This window comes from Notolepis coatsorum (genome assembly GCF_963971535.1).
Source record: "Notolepis coatsorum genome assembly, chromosome: 9".
In the NCBI taxonomy this organism is placed as follows: Eukaryota; Metazoa; Chordata; class Actinopteri; order Aulopiformes; family Paralepididae; genus Notolepis; species Notolepis coatsorum.
Window position 1 is genome coordinate 110,634,026 of NC_140173.1, and position 19,870 is coordinate 110,653,895.

The window sequence follows — 19,870 nt, forward strand, 5'->3', positions numbered from 1 at the left end:
GATCGTTATAATTCCCACAAATCTCTACAAACGCTGTATTCATAGTCATCCAGACCTCTCGAACCCATGCTGACAGATGCATATCAGCACTTAGCCATGGCACTTCAGATGTTAATTCTGGGTTAACTCATTGCATCAGTAATGACTGATGCAAGGAGTGAGACAACCACTAGCTACTACCAAAAAAATAAAGAAAATAAACGCATATACTACTGACACGTGTTGACCACTCTTAGAACCATGTGCACACATCACACACCAATATAAAAAAGGGTGCATTTAGGCAACGTAAAGGGTTGGCACATTGCAAGGATGTCTGGATGCCACACAACTCAATGCATGTACTGTGCTCTGCATCTCCTTCACACCAAAATGCAAAAAATAAAAAATAAAGTCAGTAACTTTACCACACGCTGGTCACACAAGGCATCTCATCTACTTACTGGGGGTCCTGCAAGAGAGAGAGAGAGAGAGAGAGAGAGAGAGAGAGAGAGAGAGAGAGAGAGAGAGAGAGAGAGAGAGAGAGAGAGAGAGAGAGAGAGAGAGAGAGAGAGAGAGAGAGAGAGAGAGAGAGAGAGAGAGAGAGAGAGAGAGAGAGAGAGATGATTTAGTTTCATGGCTTGTACAAAAAACAGTCATAACAGATTAGATAGTAATCATGGAAGTAGAAAGTTATTTATGGCGCTTTTCCACTAATTCCAGTGCATAGCACTGGCTCGACTCGACTTGACTCTAATTTGTTACCAGGTACTTTGTTTTCCACTGCAGATAGTTTAGCATGAGAGGAGGACATTTCCCTTCGCTTGATAACATTAAAAGTAGAGGCTTTGTTGTCGGCTTCCGGGCTCATAAAAAAAAGAAAACAAGAGAAAAAGGGAGTGTGACTGAGCTGAGAGAGAGCGAGCAGCGAGGCGGTGGTCGATAAATAAAATTTTATTTTCTGATGGTTTCTTTCTGATCTGTGGCAGTTATGTTCTAAAGCACAAATAAATAACCATAAACCCGTGGAAACAAATGCTATCATAGTTTAATTTTCCTCCTCTGCATTTCTCCCTTTGATTCAGCGAATCTCTTAATATTTAGCTGTCAGAACAGTCTTATGTTTGCAGGTTAAGTATTTAATGTTTGTTATTATTGCCCATTAGGCCACCATTGTGTAGAATAGTGTAGTAAGTGTGGCCAGAGCAGCAGTCTTGTTTCGCGAAATAGTGAACATTGGAAATGCTTCACCTATAAGTATAACCCTGCTTAGCTACACAATGTTGTTGTACGGTAACTAAGAGATGGGCTGAAAGAAATAATTGTGTTTGTGCATAGATCACTAGATGTATCAACCTCTAATACAATTTTCACGTGAGCACATGTCCTGGTTGATAAGAAGATGGTGGTGCTGTTGTGTTACAAGTGACGACCCTCTCTGACCAATCAGTGGTCTGCAGTGTTTTCACATCACCTTTTGGGTTGCCTCAGAGCCGTGACGGAGGTGATACCAAAGAAAATACCACAACCTTTGCCCAATGGAAAACCAAGACAGGTGAGTAGAGTCGAGTTGAGTCGGTACCATGCAGTGGAAAAGGGCCATTAGTTCCCCAAAGTTTAAAGGGTACATTCAATATGTTGTGGTACCCTTAACCCCATTTCCTACTCATTGCTGATGTTGTCGAAGGGTAGAGTCCTTTCTCAACACAATATACGCTGTGCTTCATACTGGATACCCAGCTCCTCCGCCTTGCATTACATTAGCCACAAAACGAATATAAACTTAATGGGGCCATTGTAAAAAGGTTGGGTGCACTGCGGACTTGTAAAGACTGAAGCGTGGCCCCATTACTAAGCATCCGTTTGGTGGCTAACTAGCTGCACCTGGGGGTGTCCTAACTAGCTGCACCTGGGGGTGTCCTAACTAGTACAGTAGCTGGACTTGCGGGTATAAAGAGCAGCGTGGATTGCGCTGAGAGAGGACTACCGATTGGCAACACCATGGTTGAGTAGGAAATATTCAGACAATATGGTCTGCAATCCTACTGCTTTTGACCGATTTGCACGGTAAATATAAACATTCAAGATATTCCCTGCTATAAACGACAGATTGTCAAGGTACAGCTTGATGTCTTACACAGGGCCTGGAAGGCACTGGGGGAGAACATAGGAGCTGTGAGAAAAGAAGTGCTTTGAAAAACAACTCTTTTGTATCATTGGTCGAAAGCCCATTTGTGACTGACTGAAAATCCGCATCAGTGAAACAAGTGCATTATTAAGAACAGCCCCGTCTATAGACGATTTCAACTTGACCACATCAAAATTCTAATTGGTAGTCTAATAATTCTAATAGTTTATTTTCCAGTTGCAGTGTTTGCTCAAATCAATAGCTAGCAGCACATTATCTTGGGTCCAAGGTGTTGCTTAGCAATGCAATACCAGTGAAACTGTCTATACAGTGAGCTCCATAATTATTTGGACAGTGACACGCTGCTTGTTATTTTGACTCAAAACTGTTATCATATCACATGAACAGTTAACATTGATTAATTGATTGAAAACTTTATTAACAGATTGCAGAATGGGTACAGTACAGTACAGCTCAATACATACAATTGTTAAGGGGATGCAGACCAGAGAAAGACTTTCGTCTTGTTTACATCAGGGTCCCCCATTTTCAATTCATCATAACATATGACATACACGACATACAGATAGACAGTACTGCTACATCTATACATTTATGACATACCAGATTTGCAAATACAGTACTGTTTGTGATACAAAAAGAGTCCAGAAAAGAGAGCATATACATTTGACGTAGAAACTGTACATTGGAGGAGGTTGGGTAGGTGGGGTGGGGTTGGGGGGGTGGGGGGGGGGACTGTACATTGGAGGTGGTTGGGTGGGTGGGGTGGGTTGGATAGGAGGGGTGGGTGGGTGGGGGACACTGTACAACTGTACAAGCAAAACTGTACATTGGAATATTTACAAAACCATACTTGGTCATTTACTGTACATTGGAGGGGGTTGGGTTAGGACATTTACAGGGGCCAGTTTCGAATTGCAGTCTCCCGTAGGTGTTCTTTGAGAGTGTTTTTGAAAGTGGGTAGTGATTCACATTCCTTTACAGCTGTGGGTAGGGCGTTCCACATTGATGTGGCATAATTGCGAAACGTGTTTAGTCCCTTGTTTGAGCCGAATCTGGGTTTAACATGATTTGTGGAGCTCCCTCTGGTGTTGTGATCGTGGTATTCACTGACCTTTGGGAAGTATTTTGACATGTACATGGGTACCTTGTAATGTAATGAATGTAATGATTACTTGTACAGTAATCCTGCCTATTATTGTATTATCAGGAATAAACATGCGGGTTATTCGGCACACAAAGCCAGGTTGTGCTTTGGAAAGCGTGCCCATTGGGTTGTCAAGCCATTAATCAAGGTATCCATTGCAGGGAGGGGCCTGGCCTTTAATGCAGCCGACCATCCGCCTGAGAACTCTCTGGGTCCTCCAGTCCCTTGGAAGCGTAACGGCGAGCCTTGAGACTTTCAAACATGTCACGACCCCGGCAGCATTGGAAATACCCTGCCTACCAATCATTGGTTTGATGAGAGCAGGCAGGGGGTAGGGGTGAAGTCGGAGAGTGGGAGGCGGCTGTGGGAGGAGCCGGTGACAAAGTAGAGACCTGACGAGGCTCCTTTTAAGCACTTCCTCCGCACCCAGTCGAGATGAATGCATGACACTAAAGCCGAGGACACCGCCAACGCCAAAAAACGCCCTGAAGCGCCGGGAAGAGCAGCCAGTTTCCTTTTGGTGGCCATGTTAACCGACTGTACCGCTCAGACCGACCGCGGCACAGAGTTCTGTGGCTGGCTCGCGATCTTAAGTGAAAGTTTCGGCATCCGGGTCTATTTTCTCCTCCTGTGTGCACCTCTACGTGTGATCAGAGCAGAGGAGCAGAATCTCTCGCTGTCCGGTGCAGAGAAATGGCTTCCGGTGTGAACAGCCAGGCTCCTACTCGCTCAAGAATTGACACTTCGCGGCGCTGCATGATGCCAGAACAGCAGGGCCGTTTTCCATTCAGACACACGGCACAGTCCAATTCTCAGTAAGAACATCTTAAATTACCCTCGCACTGCACCCGATGAACTGCGCCAACAAAACTGCTCCAGGAATTTATTGAGCAGTCTAAATGCCTCTCAAGGAGATGAGTTTATTATCTAAGAGCAGAGTCAGAGAGTCCATAAAAACTAAGCTATACAAAAGCCACCCTGTTGGGTTATACTGTACCAGCCTTTAAAAGACTTATCAGAAACATATGGGGGGGGGGGGGAGACTGGCAGAGTACATGACTCATACTCCTATCCACTCAGGTGGACGTTGCACTAAAAACAAACGTCATTGTTGATAAAAGATATCAAACGAGAACGAATGTGCTTCCCTTGACCTTTTTTTCTCTACAGGGATAATCAAGAGAGCTCCTGGCCACCAGACAGAATCAATTGCAGCTGAGTCACGAGAGGGGTCAGTAGAGATCCCATTCTGTCAATCACGGAGGAAAATCACTGACGACAAATCACTTCCCTTAAAATGTCACATCAAATCACCTGCATTGTCTTTTCAGGAGGCATGTTTTGTCTGCTCCTTGTTTTCCATCAGCCAAAAGAAAAAACCTGCTGTCAGGACAATTTGTTCACTTTATTCTCTTCTAAAATGAAAAACAGTCGAGGCAGAGAACCGAGACAGTTGGGCAGGGGAGGGGAGGAGGGGGGAGGGGGGAGGGGGGGAGGGGGGAGGGCGGGTAATAAGGGGGTGGTTTTACAGACTTCTTGAATTAAAAGAGTGTGAAAAACGAACGTAGGCACATGATCATTATTCAACTAAAATGAGGTCAGACAAAGAGAATGCTTGGTGAGGAGGACGAGAATTTGAAATTAAGTGGTGTCTCTGCTGGGACTGGGACCACCTTAATAAAAGGTCCGTTATGAATCCTACTTTAAAACAACTCCCAAAAACTGCCACAGATTAAGAGCCTTAGTGTTAAAAAAAAAAAAAAAAAAAAAAAGAGAGACAGGCAGCCTTAACGGAATGACTCGCAAAACACACCGACGGGAGAGAGTGTAGGATGATGTGTGGTCACTCTTAAAGTCCAGTGATCGGTCTGACATGAGCAATAACATCCTGGAATAAAGTATGATGTGGTCAGGGGTGGCAGACCTGCCATTATTCTTTCCTTTCCTGTTTAAAGAAAAATGTTTTTTTTTGTAATTTGAGGAGGCATTTCACCAAGTGCTGAATAGGCAAGTGCTATTTTCCTCACTCAGACCTGGGTGCAATTGCAAATGTCAAAACAAGGATGGATGGTGATCCCCGAGGAGACGTTTGGTTGCACCACAATGACCAGGGATGTGGGGAATTCTTTGCGGGTCTGTTGAAGTTGGCAATGCTGTTTGGGGGCCACTATGGGCCACGTAATACAGTTGTAGTGTGTAATTCTGTAGTAAGTATTTAAAGGCATGTTAGGCTTTCTTTTGGCAATGGGAGTGGGTTTCTTCATTGAGTGCTTATCATCATCATTAGGGCTCAAGTATCTTGTGTTTTATTATAAATTCACTGACACTTCTCATTTTCACTTTATTGAATGACACCTAAACCGGACAGAAATATTCTACTTGCTGTTCTAAATATGAAGGAGAAAAGCTGTCATCGTTGTCATCACCGGAAAAATTCTCCTTGAAACAAATAAACTCACCCCCGTCACACACACAAAATGATCTACAACAGTGTGAGTGTTACCTGGAGAGTGGTCTTGATTGAGTTTGTTTTCTTTGGTCAAATCTGTTGTTTACAAAAGGACTACATGTACTGTATACACACACGTGTTGGCCGGTTTCATCAAGCCTACCTGGATCCCCACTGCGACCTCTCTTTCCCCTCCACCCAGGAATCCCTGGTTGAAACAACAACCAGCGGTTAGTCATGGGTCACTGCAGTAAAATCCCTTTAACTGGTAATATCCCTTTAACAAAGCATCACTACAGTAATATCCCTTTAACCAGACAGCACTACAGTAATATATCCCTTTAACCAGACATCACTACAATAATATCCCCAGACAGCACTACAGTAATATATCCCTTTAACCAGACATCACTACAATAATATCCCCAGACAGCACTACAGTAATATCCCTTTAACCAGACATCACTACAATAATATCCCCAGACAGCACTACAGTAATATCCCTTTAACCAGACATCACTACAATAATATCCCCAGACATCACTACAATAATATCCCTTTAACCAGACATCACTACATTACCATCCCTTTAACCAGGCATCACTACAGTAATACCCCTTTAACCAGACATCACTACATTACCATCCCTTTAACCAGACATCACTACAATAATACCCCTTTAACCAGACATCACTACAGTAATACCCCTTTAACCAGACATCACTACATTACCATCCCTTTAACCAGACATCACTACAGTAATACCCCTTTAACCAGACATCACTACATTACCATCCCTTTAACCAGACATCACTACATTACCATCCCTTTAACCAGACATCACTACAGTAATATCCCTTTAACCAGACATCACTACATTACCATCCCTTTAACCAGACATCACTACAGTAATATCCCTTTAACCAGACATCACTACATTACCATCCCTTTAACCAGACATCACTACATTACCATCCCTTTAACCAGACATCACTACATTACCATCCCTTTAACCAGACATCACTACATTACCATCCCTTTAACCAGACATCACTACATTACCATCCCTTTAACCAGACATCACTACATTACCATCCCTTTAACCAGACATCACTACAGTAATACCCCTTTAACCAGACATCACTACAATAATATCCCTTTAACCAGACATCACTACAGTAATATCCCTTTAACCAGACATCACTGCAGTAATATCCCTTTAACCAGACATCACTGCAGTAATATCCCTTTAACCAGACATCACTACAGTAATATCCCTTTAACCAGACATCACTGCAGTAATATCCCTTTAACCAGACATCACTGCAGTAATATCCATTTAACCAGACATCACTACAGTAATATCCCTTTAACCAGACATCACTGCAGTAATATCCTTTCAACCAGGCATGGCCTATCTGACCACCACATTATTAGTGTCTGATTGGAATATTTGTCAAATGTGTGTGATGCTTTGAAGTTGTGATGGAAAAGCTTATAAAGCTACACTTGCACTGAGCCATGTGCGTTATAGATAGACAGTTGTTAACACTTCATAAGCAGCAAAAAGTTAGTTTTTCAGCTATGCTTTTCAACCTCAAGCAGCAGATCATAACAAGGCAAAGCCCTTTCAGTGTAAGCTCATAGGGGGTGGAGGCTCATAGGGGGCGGAGCAAAGCATTTGGGACGTTCTAATCATTCTTGCGGTCATGAGCCACCCCCCAAAAAGTGAAAGCTTAAACCGCCCAGCACACACCAGCATGCATGGTCCCAAGATTCCTGTTGCATTCTGGGCCGGCATCACATCCTGTTGGCAGGAACCACTCATGGGACATCTATAGACCACCTTGATCCAAAGGCACTTTGGGACACTTGGGGGGGGGAGTTTGGTTAAAAATAATCTATGTGATAGCGCCCTGAGGACTGCTGAAGCCCAAGCTTTAAACGCAATGGGCCGTGGGCAGCACGCACACACGCGCGCACACACACACACACACACACACACACACACACACACACACACACACACACACACACACACACACACACACACACACACACACACACACACACACACACACACACACACACACACACACACACACACACACACACACACACACACACACACACACACACACACACACACACACACACACACACACACACACACACACACACACACACACACACACACACACACACACACACACACACACATAAAAGGGAAGTTGTTTCCTGGCATTGATACCATGCATGCCAGGCCTTTTCCTCAGTCGGACTCACTGCCGTCCAGCCACCACCTGTTGTTACTACTTATGTAAGGACCTTGTCTGGAGGTGGCCGGAAATGAGGCTCTAATGTTGCCTACATGACTACATGCAAACTCATGATCGCCCCTCACTCCCAACCCCTTGGTGATTCCTATCCTATTCCTAAAGTCAATCACTTTTGAATTTTTTCCATTTCAACCTTTATTTAAAATCGTAAGGTTTCCCTCATTTACAGAAACGACGATTGTACAAAATGTAAACAGTACATAATACAAACAATATTCACATAAATTTAAACACCAGAGTAAACATTTTTAACTTTTCAAATAATTAAAAAAGATCAGCTAAAACAGTTACAGGTAGTCACACAATGGTCTGAACTCATATGTTTAAACATACCAAGGGAAGGGAGAACCTCCAATTTCAGAGAGAGTTGAAGGACATTCCATGAGTTAGAGGCATCAAAGGAAAAAGCTGACTTCCCTAGATCAGAAGAAACTTGAGGAACCCTAAGAACCATCCAGTTATTCGATCGAGTTGAATAGGTTCCAATATTCCAATATAACAGTGAAGAGATATAAACAGGTTGTTTACCAATAAGGGCTTTAAAAATAAATAAATAAATACCAGTGTTTGTTGCGCCTTTCTGTAAGAGAAGGCCAACCCACCCTATCATACAGGACACAATGGTGAGTATCATATCTGTCACCAGTAATAAATCTAAGAGCTGAGTGATATGCAGAATCCAGAGGTTTAAGAGTTGATGCCGCAGCATGCCTATAAATGACATCACCATAGTCCAAAACTGATAAGAAGACTGATTCAACTATTCTTTTTCTACTAAATAGAGGAACATTTTATCTGTTTCTGTACAGGAAACCAATTTTCTGTTGCAGTTTAGAGGCAAGATTGTCCACATGGAACTTAAATGTAAATTTCTCATCAAGCCACAGGCCAAGATATTTATACTCAGTGACTCTCTCTATACAAGAGCCACTGACAGTAGATATCCGCATCATCAAAGTTCATATTCCTGGCTCTTGAAAACAACATAAACTTTGTCTTACTAGCATTAAGAACCTATTTAAGACTAGCAAGGGCATCCTGTGTAGAGCATAAAAGGAAAGTTGCAATTTCTCAATGGCCAACTGTACAGAGTCTGCAATACAGTACACAATTGTGTCATCAGCATACAAATGGGCATGACATCCATACAAAGAAGAAACAATATCATTAATATAAATTGTATAAAGGACAGGACCCAAAACTGAACCTTGTGGCACACCTTTAGTCATGGCCAATAATTCAGATTGGGCTTTACCTAACTTCACACACTGCCACCTAGAAGATAGATAATCCTGAAACCAGACACTTATCATCCAACCCAATGTTAGATAGTTTCTTTAGAAGTAAGTAGTGATCAACTGTATCAAAGGCTTTTGATAAATCAACAAAGAGGGCAGCACAATGTTTCTTCTTATCTAATGCTGAAATAATGTAATTTGTAACCAGAGTGATGGCTGATGTAGTACTGTGTTTGGCTCTAAAACCAGATTGCTGAGAACTAAGTATGGAGTTAATTGAAAGGACATTTTTAAGTTGTTTGTTTACTACAGTAGTGTTTCCAGGGCCCCGTTCCCCGTACCTGGATAACTGAGTTAGCCGGATAACTTTCGGTTAAGTCTGACTTAAGCCGGACTTTCCGGTTCCCCGTACCTGGATTGTCCAAATCACCATGACAACAGATCCAAAAGTTTGAGCCTGGTCGAAAGCAGGGTTTAAGTTCAAGTTAGCCGGATGAAGCACAGCCACGCCCCCGCAAAGAAAGTGACAGCGCGTTTCCTGAAATTATTCCCACAGTCTAGGATCTGCTTTATACCATTCTGAATTACGTTTTTGTGCTCCATTCTTCCAGAGGGGGCTTTTGAAATGTAAAATAGACCCAAAATAATTATACTAAATTCACTTTGTCCTAAATAATGCACGTTATATATACCGTGGCGCTCGCTCGGTGCGATGTACACATTATGTGGTTATTTTAACAACGCGCAGCATTGCAAATGTGAATCCCGCGGGGATATTTTTAATGATTGAAACCTATCGCTCGTTTGGCTCTGATTCCTTTCATATTCTCCGCTGTGGATGTTTAATGGAGCGCCTGGATTGTGTTTCATTCAAGCATAAAATTGAAGTGTCTATGCGTGGATTGTGGATCTTGTCTCGTTCATTAATGTATAAACAATGAATTTATCCCATCTGGCACAGTGGCGCAGCGGTAGTGCTCAATCCTGGCAACCCAGCGACCGGTGTTCGAAATTGGAATATAATATTAATGATTATACGCCAAAGTAGCCTAGTTTCAAGTTAAAATATTATAAATCTACATGCATTGAGGATGTCATTCTTTATATAGCTCTCAACGTGCACCAAATTGAATTATTCCTACATCGCAAAAAGAAGGGAAAGACTAGGTTTCGAACCCCGGTCGTCTGCGTGAAAGTCAAAAGAAGAACCCGTTACACCACAGTGGAGATAAGTAAAAGATCGACCATACATCAATCAATGGGAAGAGAGCCGTATCGTTATTTTGTATAACAGTTTAACTAATTATTTTCGCTAGCAAGATCTCATTTGATTATTCAATCCAGCAGGCAAGTTTAAAGAAATATAATCTGATTGATTGAGGTAATGAGGGACTTAAAATTAGCCTATAGATAACGCATTTAACTTGTCGGCGAGGCGATTGAGCCGTACTGCAATATGTTAATAAAGTTTTAAATCAATTAATCAATCAATGCCGCTAGAGAATCAGGATCTCTGCTATCGATACGTGCTGGCTTTTCAACTGGAGCGGCCGCGCGCACTTATCCTGGGTCTCAAGTCTGGCTTGAGTTAACGAGACTGAATCCACCTTCGAGGAACAGGAAAATCCCGGCTTCAAACATCGGGTTAACTGAATCTGGATAATGACATCTTGATCGACTTAGTTGAACCAGGTACGGGGAACGGGGCCCAGGACTTTAGCTAGGCAAGGTAACCTGGATAGGACGATAATTATCTAAGTTATCCCTATCACCTCCCTTATGTAAAGGAATCACCCGTGCAGATTTCCAAGCTAGAGGAAATCTACCTGAGGAGATAGAGAGATTAAAAATATAAATGATCTGCTCAGCAACAGATTCAGAACACAGATTCTGCACTGGTATCACATGTCTCATGGTTCAGAAACGTTTGTTTTGTTGCCACAGAACATACAAGATCATATTATTATCTATCCTCAACGGAACGCCCAAATGCCATATTTCTTGCAATGTAACTGTTTAGAGATTATGCAACATCATAAAAGGATTACATTGTGTCTTTTCACTATACATTGTTAACAATTCAAAACTTAAATAAACATTTAAAAAAAAATATATATAACTTAGACCTATTCCCTTCTGCTCAATTCTCTTGACCTTTTGTGTGGCTAAGAGTACACTGGTGAGGCAGAGGCCCCAGGGCAGGTGGGCTGCCATCTTGAGACGATCCCTGTCCTGGGATGTGGATCCAGGAATAACTGTGGAATTCCAGTACTGAAAATACCCCCAATCGAAACCCACCCACCCACCCCATCCCCTGTACCAGTCTCTCAGATTCCCTGCTTCTCCGGTTGCCCCTGTAAACACACAGGGCAGTGGCCCGGCACAAACGCCTCGACTCCCAGGCTGCCCTACTGTACTGTACGTGTATCAGAGAGATTCTTAGAAGCGCTACAGGCCAGCGGGGGAGCCCAGCGGAGGATGCACCATGTATAGGGGGGGGGGGGGGGGGGGGTTTGTGCCAGGAACATATCAATGCCTGTTTTAGCCTTTAAAAAGTGTATCCCCAACAGTCAGTAAGGTGACAGTAATACGGTGTTAATATTGTTTATAGTGGTCTGTGCCAGAAACATATCAAAGCCCGTTTGAGCCTTGTGAGATAAAAGTGTGTCCCTAACGGCGCTCTCCTGATTGATAATACTAGTAAGGTGATATGGTATTTACAATATCAGCTTTGAAGAGTGACAAGTTAGAGTTGAACTACTGCTGTACACACTGGTATCACTGTAAGGCTTTGACGTAGGTTTTGGAGGTATACTGTAGCCTACTGCCAACTGTATACCGCCATGGAGACAAGGTATGTATTTTTGCAATACTGTATATATATATATACAGTGTTGGGAAAGTTCACTTTCTACATGAACTAGTTCAGTTCACAGTTCACAAATTTTAAAATGAACTAGTTCAGTTCATAGTTCATAATTAATTTTTTTTAACTAAAGTTCATGGTTTCAAAAATGAACTAATTTATAGTTTATAGTTCTTTTTTCAATACATTGCTGCGAGCTATTATTTGTCAAATGTATTGCCACAACCCATAATAGAACCACCGAATACTGGCATTTCCATAACGCTTTGCTGCCGCCCATTCAGTCCACACTAGTAGCAGCTGCAGCTTTCATCTCTATAGTATAGTAGGAGGAAAAACGTGCTGCTTGAATGGTCTTTATTAAGTATAATAATCTAAATATACTTAAAGTACCAAAAGTGAAAGTAGTCATTGTGCAAACAATCCCGACATAACTCTGTACTAACACAACACAAGGTAGGAACCAGGCTGAGGTATGAAACTAAGGTTGTACCTCAAAGTTCAATATTCAAAGGGCAAAACATTTACTGACTTTAACTAAAACTCTTTTAAATGCTCATACACCGACGTCGTAGAGTCTGACTATGAGTGAGTGCAGAGCCAAGTGCGAGTGCAGCTGCTATTCTACCGAAGCCCCGCCCAGAGCGGTTGCCAGAATGGGTGGTTTTCCCGCATTATTTTAAAGCCTGTTTACGGTGTGTTTTAACTGGGTTTTCGGCTGAAAGGCATATGAAATCTGGCACACTTTTGAACGCCGTTATAATATAGTGCTGAGAATGAACGCACTTTTGAACGCCGTTATACAGCGCTGAGAATGAACGCGTTCTCAATTACGTTCATCTAGCGGAAAAAACACCCGTTCAGTTCACGTTCGCCCAAAATACGAACGCGTTCACGCACGATTGTTCATTGAACGCGTTCAGGTACATCACTGTATATATATATATATATATATATATATATATATATATATATATATATATAAAACTAAATAAGACTCATGCACATCTAGTTGGACCCCGACTGGAGGTGCAGGTCAGCGCAAGAGAGATATATAAATCTAAAAGAAGAATACCTTCAAAAGAAAGAAGGGACCGCACACTCCTCATGACTGGTTTTTATTTCTATTTTATTTTATCCACTTTTTTGTCCCATTTTCAATTTTTCTCCCATCCCAATTTCGTATCATCCAATTCAACCCTCCCCTGTCTCGAACGCTGTTTCTTGCCTCCCACAAGCCGGCTGCAATGTGGACTAAGTCATACATAGCACGAGTCCCCTCCGATACTCAAGGTAACAGCAGTCGCATCTTTTCACCTGCGCGGCGCGATCTTTCAGCGTCAGGGGTCTGCGCTTTGGAGGGGCGCCGCCCCCATCGCTTCCTGATTCTACTGCGCAGGCGCACCAACCGACCTGTAGGAGTCGCTGTCCACAATGCCCGATCCCCACCCATCAGTTTCCCACCCCCTAATACTGCCAATGTGTATTAGTACGGACGACCAGCTAAACTGAAAGCAATGTGGAGCGCTGGGCTCGAACAGGCGAACCCAGCGTCTCCAGTATTTGTGGTGAGCGCCTTGCCCACTGCACCACGTAGCCGCCCTGGTTTTAGCTTTTTTTAGTGCAATAAAAAAAGCAAAAACCAAATCTTTCTTATGAAGGTATTCTTCTTTTAGATTTATATATATATATAAAGTTAATCCAGTATATATTAAATTGGCACATTGTGTTATAAGAATTTGTGACGGAAATTGGATAAGAAAAGACCATTTGGAAAATACATAAAAAAGATGACAAAAACATCTGATTGGTTCCTGATGCAGGGAGCTGTTGTTTTTGGCCAATCAGATGTTTTGGCCTGCCAAGTGGTGTTCCCGGGGTTGCATCGGAAAACTAACACCACCATTGCGTTCCTCGTCAATAGGTGCACAATGTGCAAAACCACCTGCCAATCAGAGGCTGGGAAATTATTATTATTTGTATTATTCAGCTTAAAGCTGCTGTTGCCTCTGTGAGTCTATGGGAAGCCTTTGTTGCGTGTGCATGGCCTTGAAAAGTTATACAGAGCTCCATTTCTGCTGGGCAGGTAAACTCACTCTCACTGCAGCTTTAATTGAGATGTGTGATGTGTCCAACTGGAATCAGTGTGGTCCAATCAACAGAGAAGAACTGCTGAGAGATCTCATCAGGCATATTGCAAAATTAGACTTGACGATCAAGAATTTCAATGCTCACAGAATGACAGAAAATTTCAGTGGAAGACCAAAAAAGCCTCAAATTCTCACCATCAGCCAATCAGAAATCATATGACCCTCGAGCTGTACCATTCAAATTTCCTGGCTTTTGGGGAAATACTTTCCAATAATAGCCAATTGATTTTGCTCTGTGAATTCATTTTCACACTTCAGGTATTTTCAGCTGCAGTTGTGCAAACATTGGGGGGGGGGGGTTCTTAGGGTCGTGATTCTGTCAAAGGATACAACAGACTGAACTTTTGCACCCTGTCACAGGGAATGTAAATACCCCCCACCTCTCATTGAAATCTGGATGAATAATTCTTCACTTTTCATGCCTTTTCATTGCCGTTATGTAAAACCCCCTCATGCATAAAACGGCCATCGCTTTCCAAATAAAATAAAATATGGATATGCAACCTTCCGAGAGAGGCATTCATTGACTCCTTTCAAAAAGATAAACAGCATGGTCCTCTGCTGTGCACCTCTTCTGTTGCTAGCAGCCACAGGGGACCTAATAAACGCTAACAACGGCACTATCGGTTTCTGAGCTCTCCGCCGAAATATCACGGCCAGAGAAACTAACAGTTCATCAAACGGCTCGTTTCCAACTTGTCGGGGGGGGGGGGGGGGGGCTCATGAAAAAGACTCCTGATGTCCTGAGCAGTAGACGGCTAACCAGGGGGGCCTAGACAAAGGTCCTCATTCCTCATCCTCGTCCTCTCCCCGCACCCTCGGATGACAGTCGCTAAGGAGTCCATTCTAGCTTTTTTGCCTTGCCCTTGTTAAACACAAGTCATGGTCTTAAAGCCTGGCTGTGATGTATTTGGCTCAATGCTGGGCTGATGTCATGTTATGAGAAAATGTCAAATGTGAAGCAAGGGGAAGGGAACGGGCCAATCTTTATGAAGGGATGCTCGTGTAACATCGCTGAAAAGCCACACTCTGAATCTCCACGGGTGCTTGGCCGCTTGACAGAAGCTGTGTATCAACGCAAACACATTTCAATGGGGCGCAAATACCCGTCGGCTGATATTTTCTGTCTGTGATTTAGTTCGTAGGCCTATGAGCTGGATCGCGGCAAAGGGTTGGACGCTCATGCATGGAAGACTTTGGCTTCATAAGCCTCCATGGGACGCGAGGCCATGGGAACGAAGTGTTGGCCGGGGAACAGTCAAGTGCTTTGGGGTTGAGTGGGTAAGTGACATGTGGTGTGTGCTCCATTTCAATGTACACATGCAGACTATGACCTTATTCACCTTGTGCTTTTAAGCAACGATGACACTGCCAGCTTTGCCGATTCTGTCTTTCAACTTCCCATGAACTTGTGACACTGTATCTAGAGAAGGATATATTAGCCTTCAAAGTAGGTACATTTTTCTTTTTTGATCCACTTTTCTCCTCTTTTTCAAATTTTCTCCCATCCCAATTCCACTGTGCCAATTCTCCCCTCCCCTGTCTTGAATGTTGCTCGCATATGCCCCCCACTTGTAGGGAGGATAGAAGCCTTGCATCACGTGTCCCCTCCAATACACGAGGAGGCAGCCTGTCACATCTTTTCACCTGCCAGCGCGGACTCTCATTGGCGAGGCTGACACTACCCCCGCCATTTCCTGTCTCTGCTGTGCAGGCATCCCCAACCGACCTGTAGGAGTCGCTGTCCACAACGTCCAGATTACCACCCATCGACTTCCACCCGCTAACTCTACCAATTGAGTTAGTATGACAGCTGGCCCAAGCCGGAGGCAACGCCGACAGCCGGAGTCGAACCCGGTGTCTCTTGCGTTGGTGACGAGCACAATGTCCGCTGCGCCACCCAGCCGCTCCAGTAAGTAAGTAAATTCTTTATTTACCTACTGGGTAATGAGCTAGCTAAACTAGCTAGCTAGATGCATTATTTATTTGTTTGGGGAATATCCACACTAGCTAGTATCTTTATCACGAAGTTCAACTACAGGAAATAAAAAAAGCAATGACAGAAGGTGAATAAAATAGTCTCTTACCTGGGTGCATGGTCTTGATTAGCACAGTAGCAGAAGAAGTTACCAGCACTCCATAAACTCATCAGATCCACACCATTGGTGTGTCTGGACGGATATTATCTGAGAGCGCTGGCATCTTCTGCTGCTAATGTCCACAACCCGTGTCAACCAACCTGTCTTTATCATGCAGTATGCAAATTAAACCTCAATTGAATCCATCTGGTTCCTTCTACTTGTTTCTTTTAGGAGGCATTCTCATCTGTCCCGGAAAATGACTGTTGAGAAACTGAAATATTTTTCCAACAACGCTTGGAGCAGGGAAAAAAACGCTACACCCTAAACCCAGGATTAAATAATTATGCCATGGCTCCTACAGCGGATCACCACAAAGACGACATTGTGTTTGTGCCAGAAAGGCCACCATTAACCTGACTTTACCATTATTCTCCCAAATTGCTCTCAGGAGGAGGGAAAAGGGGATACATTTCTTTTCTTTTTTTAAACGTTCCATTTCCACTCGGGTCTGGGCAGAAGAAAGGGTTCCTAACACAATCCATTGAAGTGAGAGGTCTAAGATGGAGCATAAATTCAGTCTTTCTGTTCCACATCTGCCATCGTTCCCTCTACGGTTCCCTCTATGGTGGTGTAGTGGTTAACACTGCAAGAAGGTCCAGGGGGGGTGGGGAGCTCCAGTAGCTCACCGCGTACCTCGGACGCTATTTCGGCGTCGGGGACAACCGTGCGCGTCACGGATCTGGGGTACACGAGTTCGACTCCCGGACTCGCCGTATTTTCTCAGAGTGTCTTTCCCCCGATCTATACCCCATTCAACCTGTTTCTGTCGGTCATACTTGACCAGAAAAAGCGATAAACGCTAAAAGAACCAGCTGACAAAGTTTAAAAAAAAAAAGAAGGTCCAGGGTTCGATTCCCGCTTGGGGACCAGGTTTCCGTGATGCCAGTTTCCCAGGTGGGGTATCTCCCGGGCCTTTCTGTGTGGAGTTTGCCCCCCCCGATAAGAGAAACCCAATGGAAAAACATGCAATAACAACAGATCGCTAACGCTGTCACGTCCGTGACGAAGACGGGCAGGAGCACTTGGATGGTCCCCGGGCGTGGCTCACGCCACAGCCCTCGTCTGCTCCCGGCTGCCCTTGGGGGAAGGACGACGGGATGGGTCAAGCGCAGCGGAGTATCGCATCGGCGATCCTACAAAAACAATGCATGCGTGTGTTCCAGTGTGTGTGTGTGTGTGCTAACCGTGTGTGCTAACCGCTAACATTGAGGATAATTGCATGCCAATTAAAGACCTCTGCGACAGGTCCTGCATTATTATTATTATTATTCAAACAAAAGACACGAAACAACAGCAATAATTGAACTGTGGCTCCATCAGACTTCCGCAGACAATTCCCAATTATAGGTTGAAGCACCTCTATAACCAGCAACCGTCACTAACTCACTCACTCACTCATTCATTCATTCATTCATTCATTCATTCATTCATTCATTCATTCATTCATTCATTCATTCATTCACACATAGCCACTTTGATCCTAGTGGTGACTCACAGGCATGGCACTTTGTGTAAAATCAGTTCAGTCTACCGTATACAAGAATGCTTTGCGTCTATGACACTGTGTGTCCTTATTTAGTGATATCCAGAGAGCTGGCAGCACCTGGTAAAGTAGAATGAACCTTTCCTATGGGAGGCTATGGCTCATGTGCTTCCTGTCCATCAGGTGTGCCTTTGGATTAACTTGTTGAATGATGACAGACATTCTATATTTACAACATATATGTCCTATACATCATACCACTGTGTTAGGATACTATTATTTACATCATACCACTGTGTTAATATACTATATTTACAACATATATATCCTACACATCATACCACTGTGTTAGGATACTATTATTTACATCATACCACTGTGTTAGTATACTATATTTACAACATACCACTGTATTGGTATACTATATTTACATATATGTCCTATCTGCGTTAGTTTCATGTTCCCATGCAACAAACACTTCTCTTAGTACACTGGAAACTAATAAAGTCCAGACTCTGTCATTAGGAAATTAGGCTAAATGTCAGTGCCCGGGGATACTAGGTTACATTTCCCTGACTTGCTAATTCACCTAACCACTAGAAATGCACAGTCAGGCCCTTTTGCAACCGGCCAGCGCTTTTAATGAGCCTTCAAACCCCAGCTCCCCTTTCATTGACTTAATAGTGGGGTTGCATTCAGATGAACTGGAGTTTCATTCAGGTTAACGTGGCATTCTCTTTTGTAAATGCTGGACTTTTATGCTTAACAGGACACAAAAGTCACCGGAGAGTCGTGGAAGGGGGTGGGGGGGGTCTGTTTTACTTCATGGCTTTGAGGTCACATGGAAGTAAATAGACGTAGGTCAGCTGACTTTCAGGATCTGACTTCATCTTACAAAAAAAAAGAAGAAGACATTAATTGAAGCTACTGTATGAGTGGGCGGTTCAGTACCTTGAAGAAGACTGTAGTAACACCGGCCAAGTCCACTGGGTTCCACTTCACTAGTAAAGAGGGATGGATGATGAGAGAGAAAGCAGAGGGATGTCCACAGAGTGCCGTTTTTGAGGATTCTTTTCCTCGACAGAGACACAGGAAAAGGCCTCTTCTCAACGCCTTTGTCAAAGATAACCCCGCCTCCCGCGCTGTAACCCAAGAGGGGCCCTGCTGTGTAGCTGTTAAATACCCTTCAGAAGTCCACGGGCCTCTGTCATGAAAACCAATATGTCATCCCGCATGCATTTCCTTTGCTGTTTGTCACCAGCTTAACTCCTTGTACGCCACTGACTTGAGCATCTTTTGTTCCTACCACGCCAACGCTCTAAGAGATAGGAATAAGTGGCGGTGTTTGCAGGGCTATATCTATATTCTATATTATAGCTATGGATACAATACTATGGCCCATTTGACATCAACGACCTATCGTTCAATATGTGAAAAATAATAAATGTTTTCATCCATACGTTTGCGTGTTATACCGTGGTGAATATAAGTATAGTTTCAGAGTGATCCTGTCTAATCCCAGAAAACGACGATCAAGTTCAAGTTCAAGTTTCTTTATTAGTTGACATGCAAAGATACAGAATACCTTCACATGGAATGCTTTTTTCTGTTATGCTCCTATGAGGATCATAGGACGCTTGGATCATACACATACAGCTCATTACAGTAATATTCCACAATTATTACATTTTAGATAGTAATAATGGTACAGAGCCTTGAGACAAACATATGCATATTCACCACCGCAAACAGACTGAGTGCACAAGCCAAGTCCTGGGTGGGGGAGGTAGGGATTGGGGGTGTGGGAAGCCGCTCGCCACTCTTATCTCCCAGAGGGCCTTCGACTCCACAGCTCTCTGGTTGATATGCAGGCTGCAGCAATACGTGAATTTCACTAAAAGCGTTGGCGTTTTCAAGTGTATATAATAG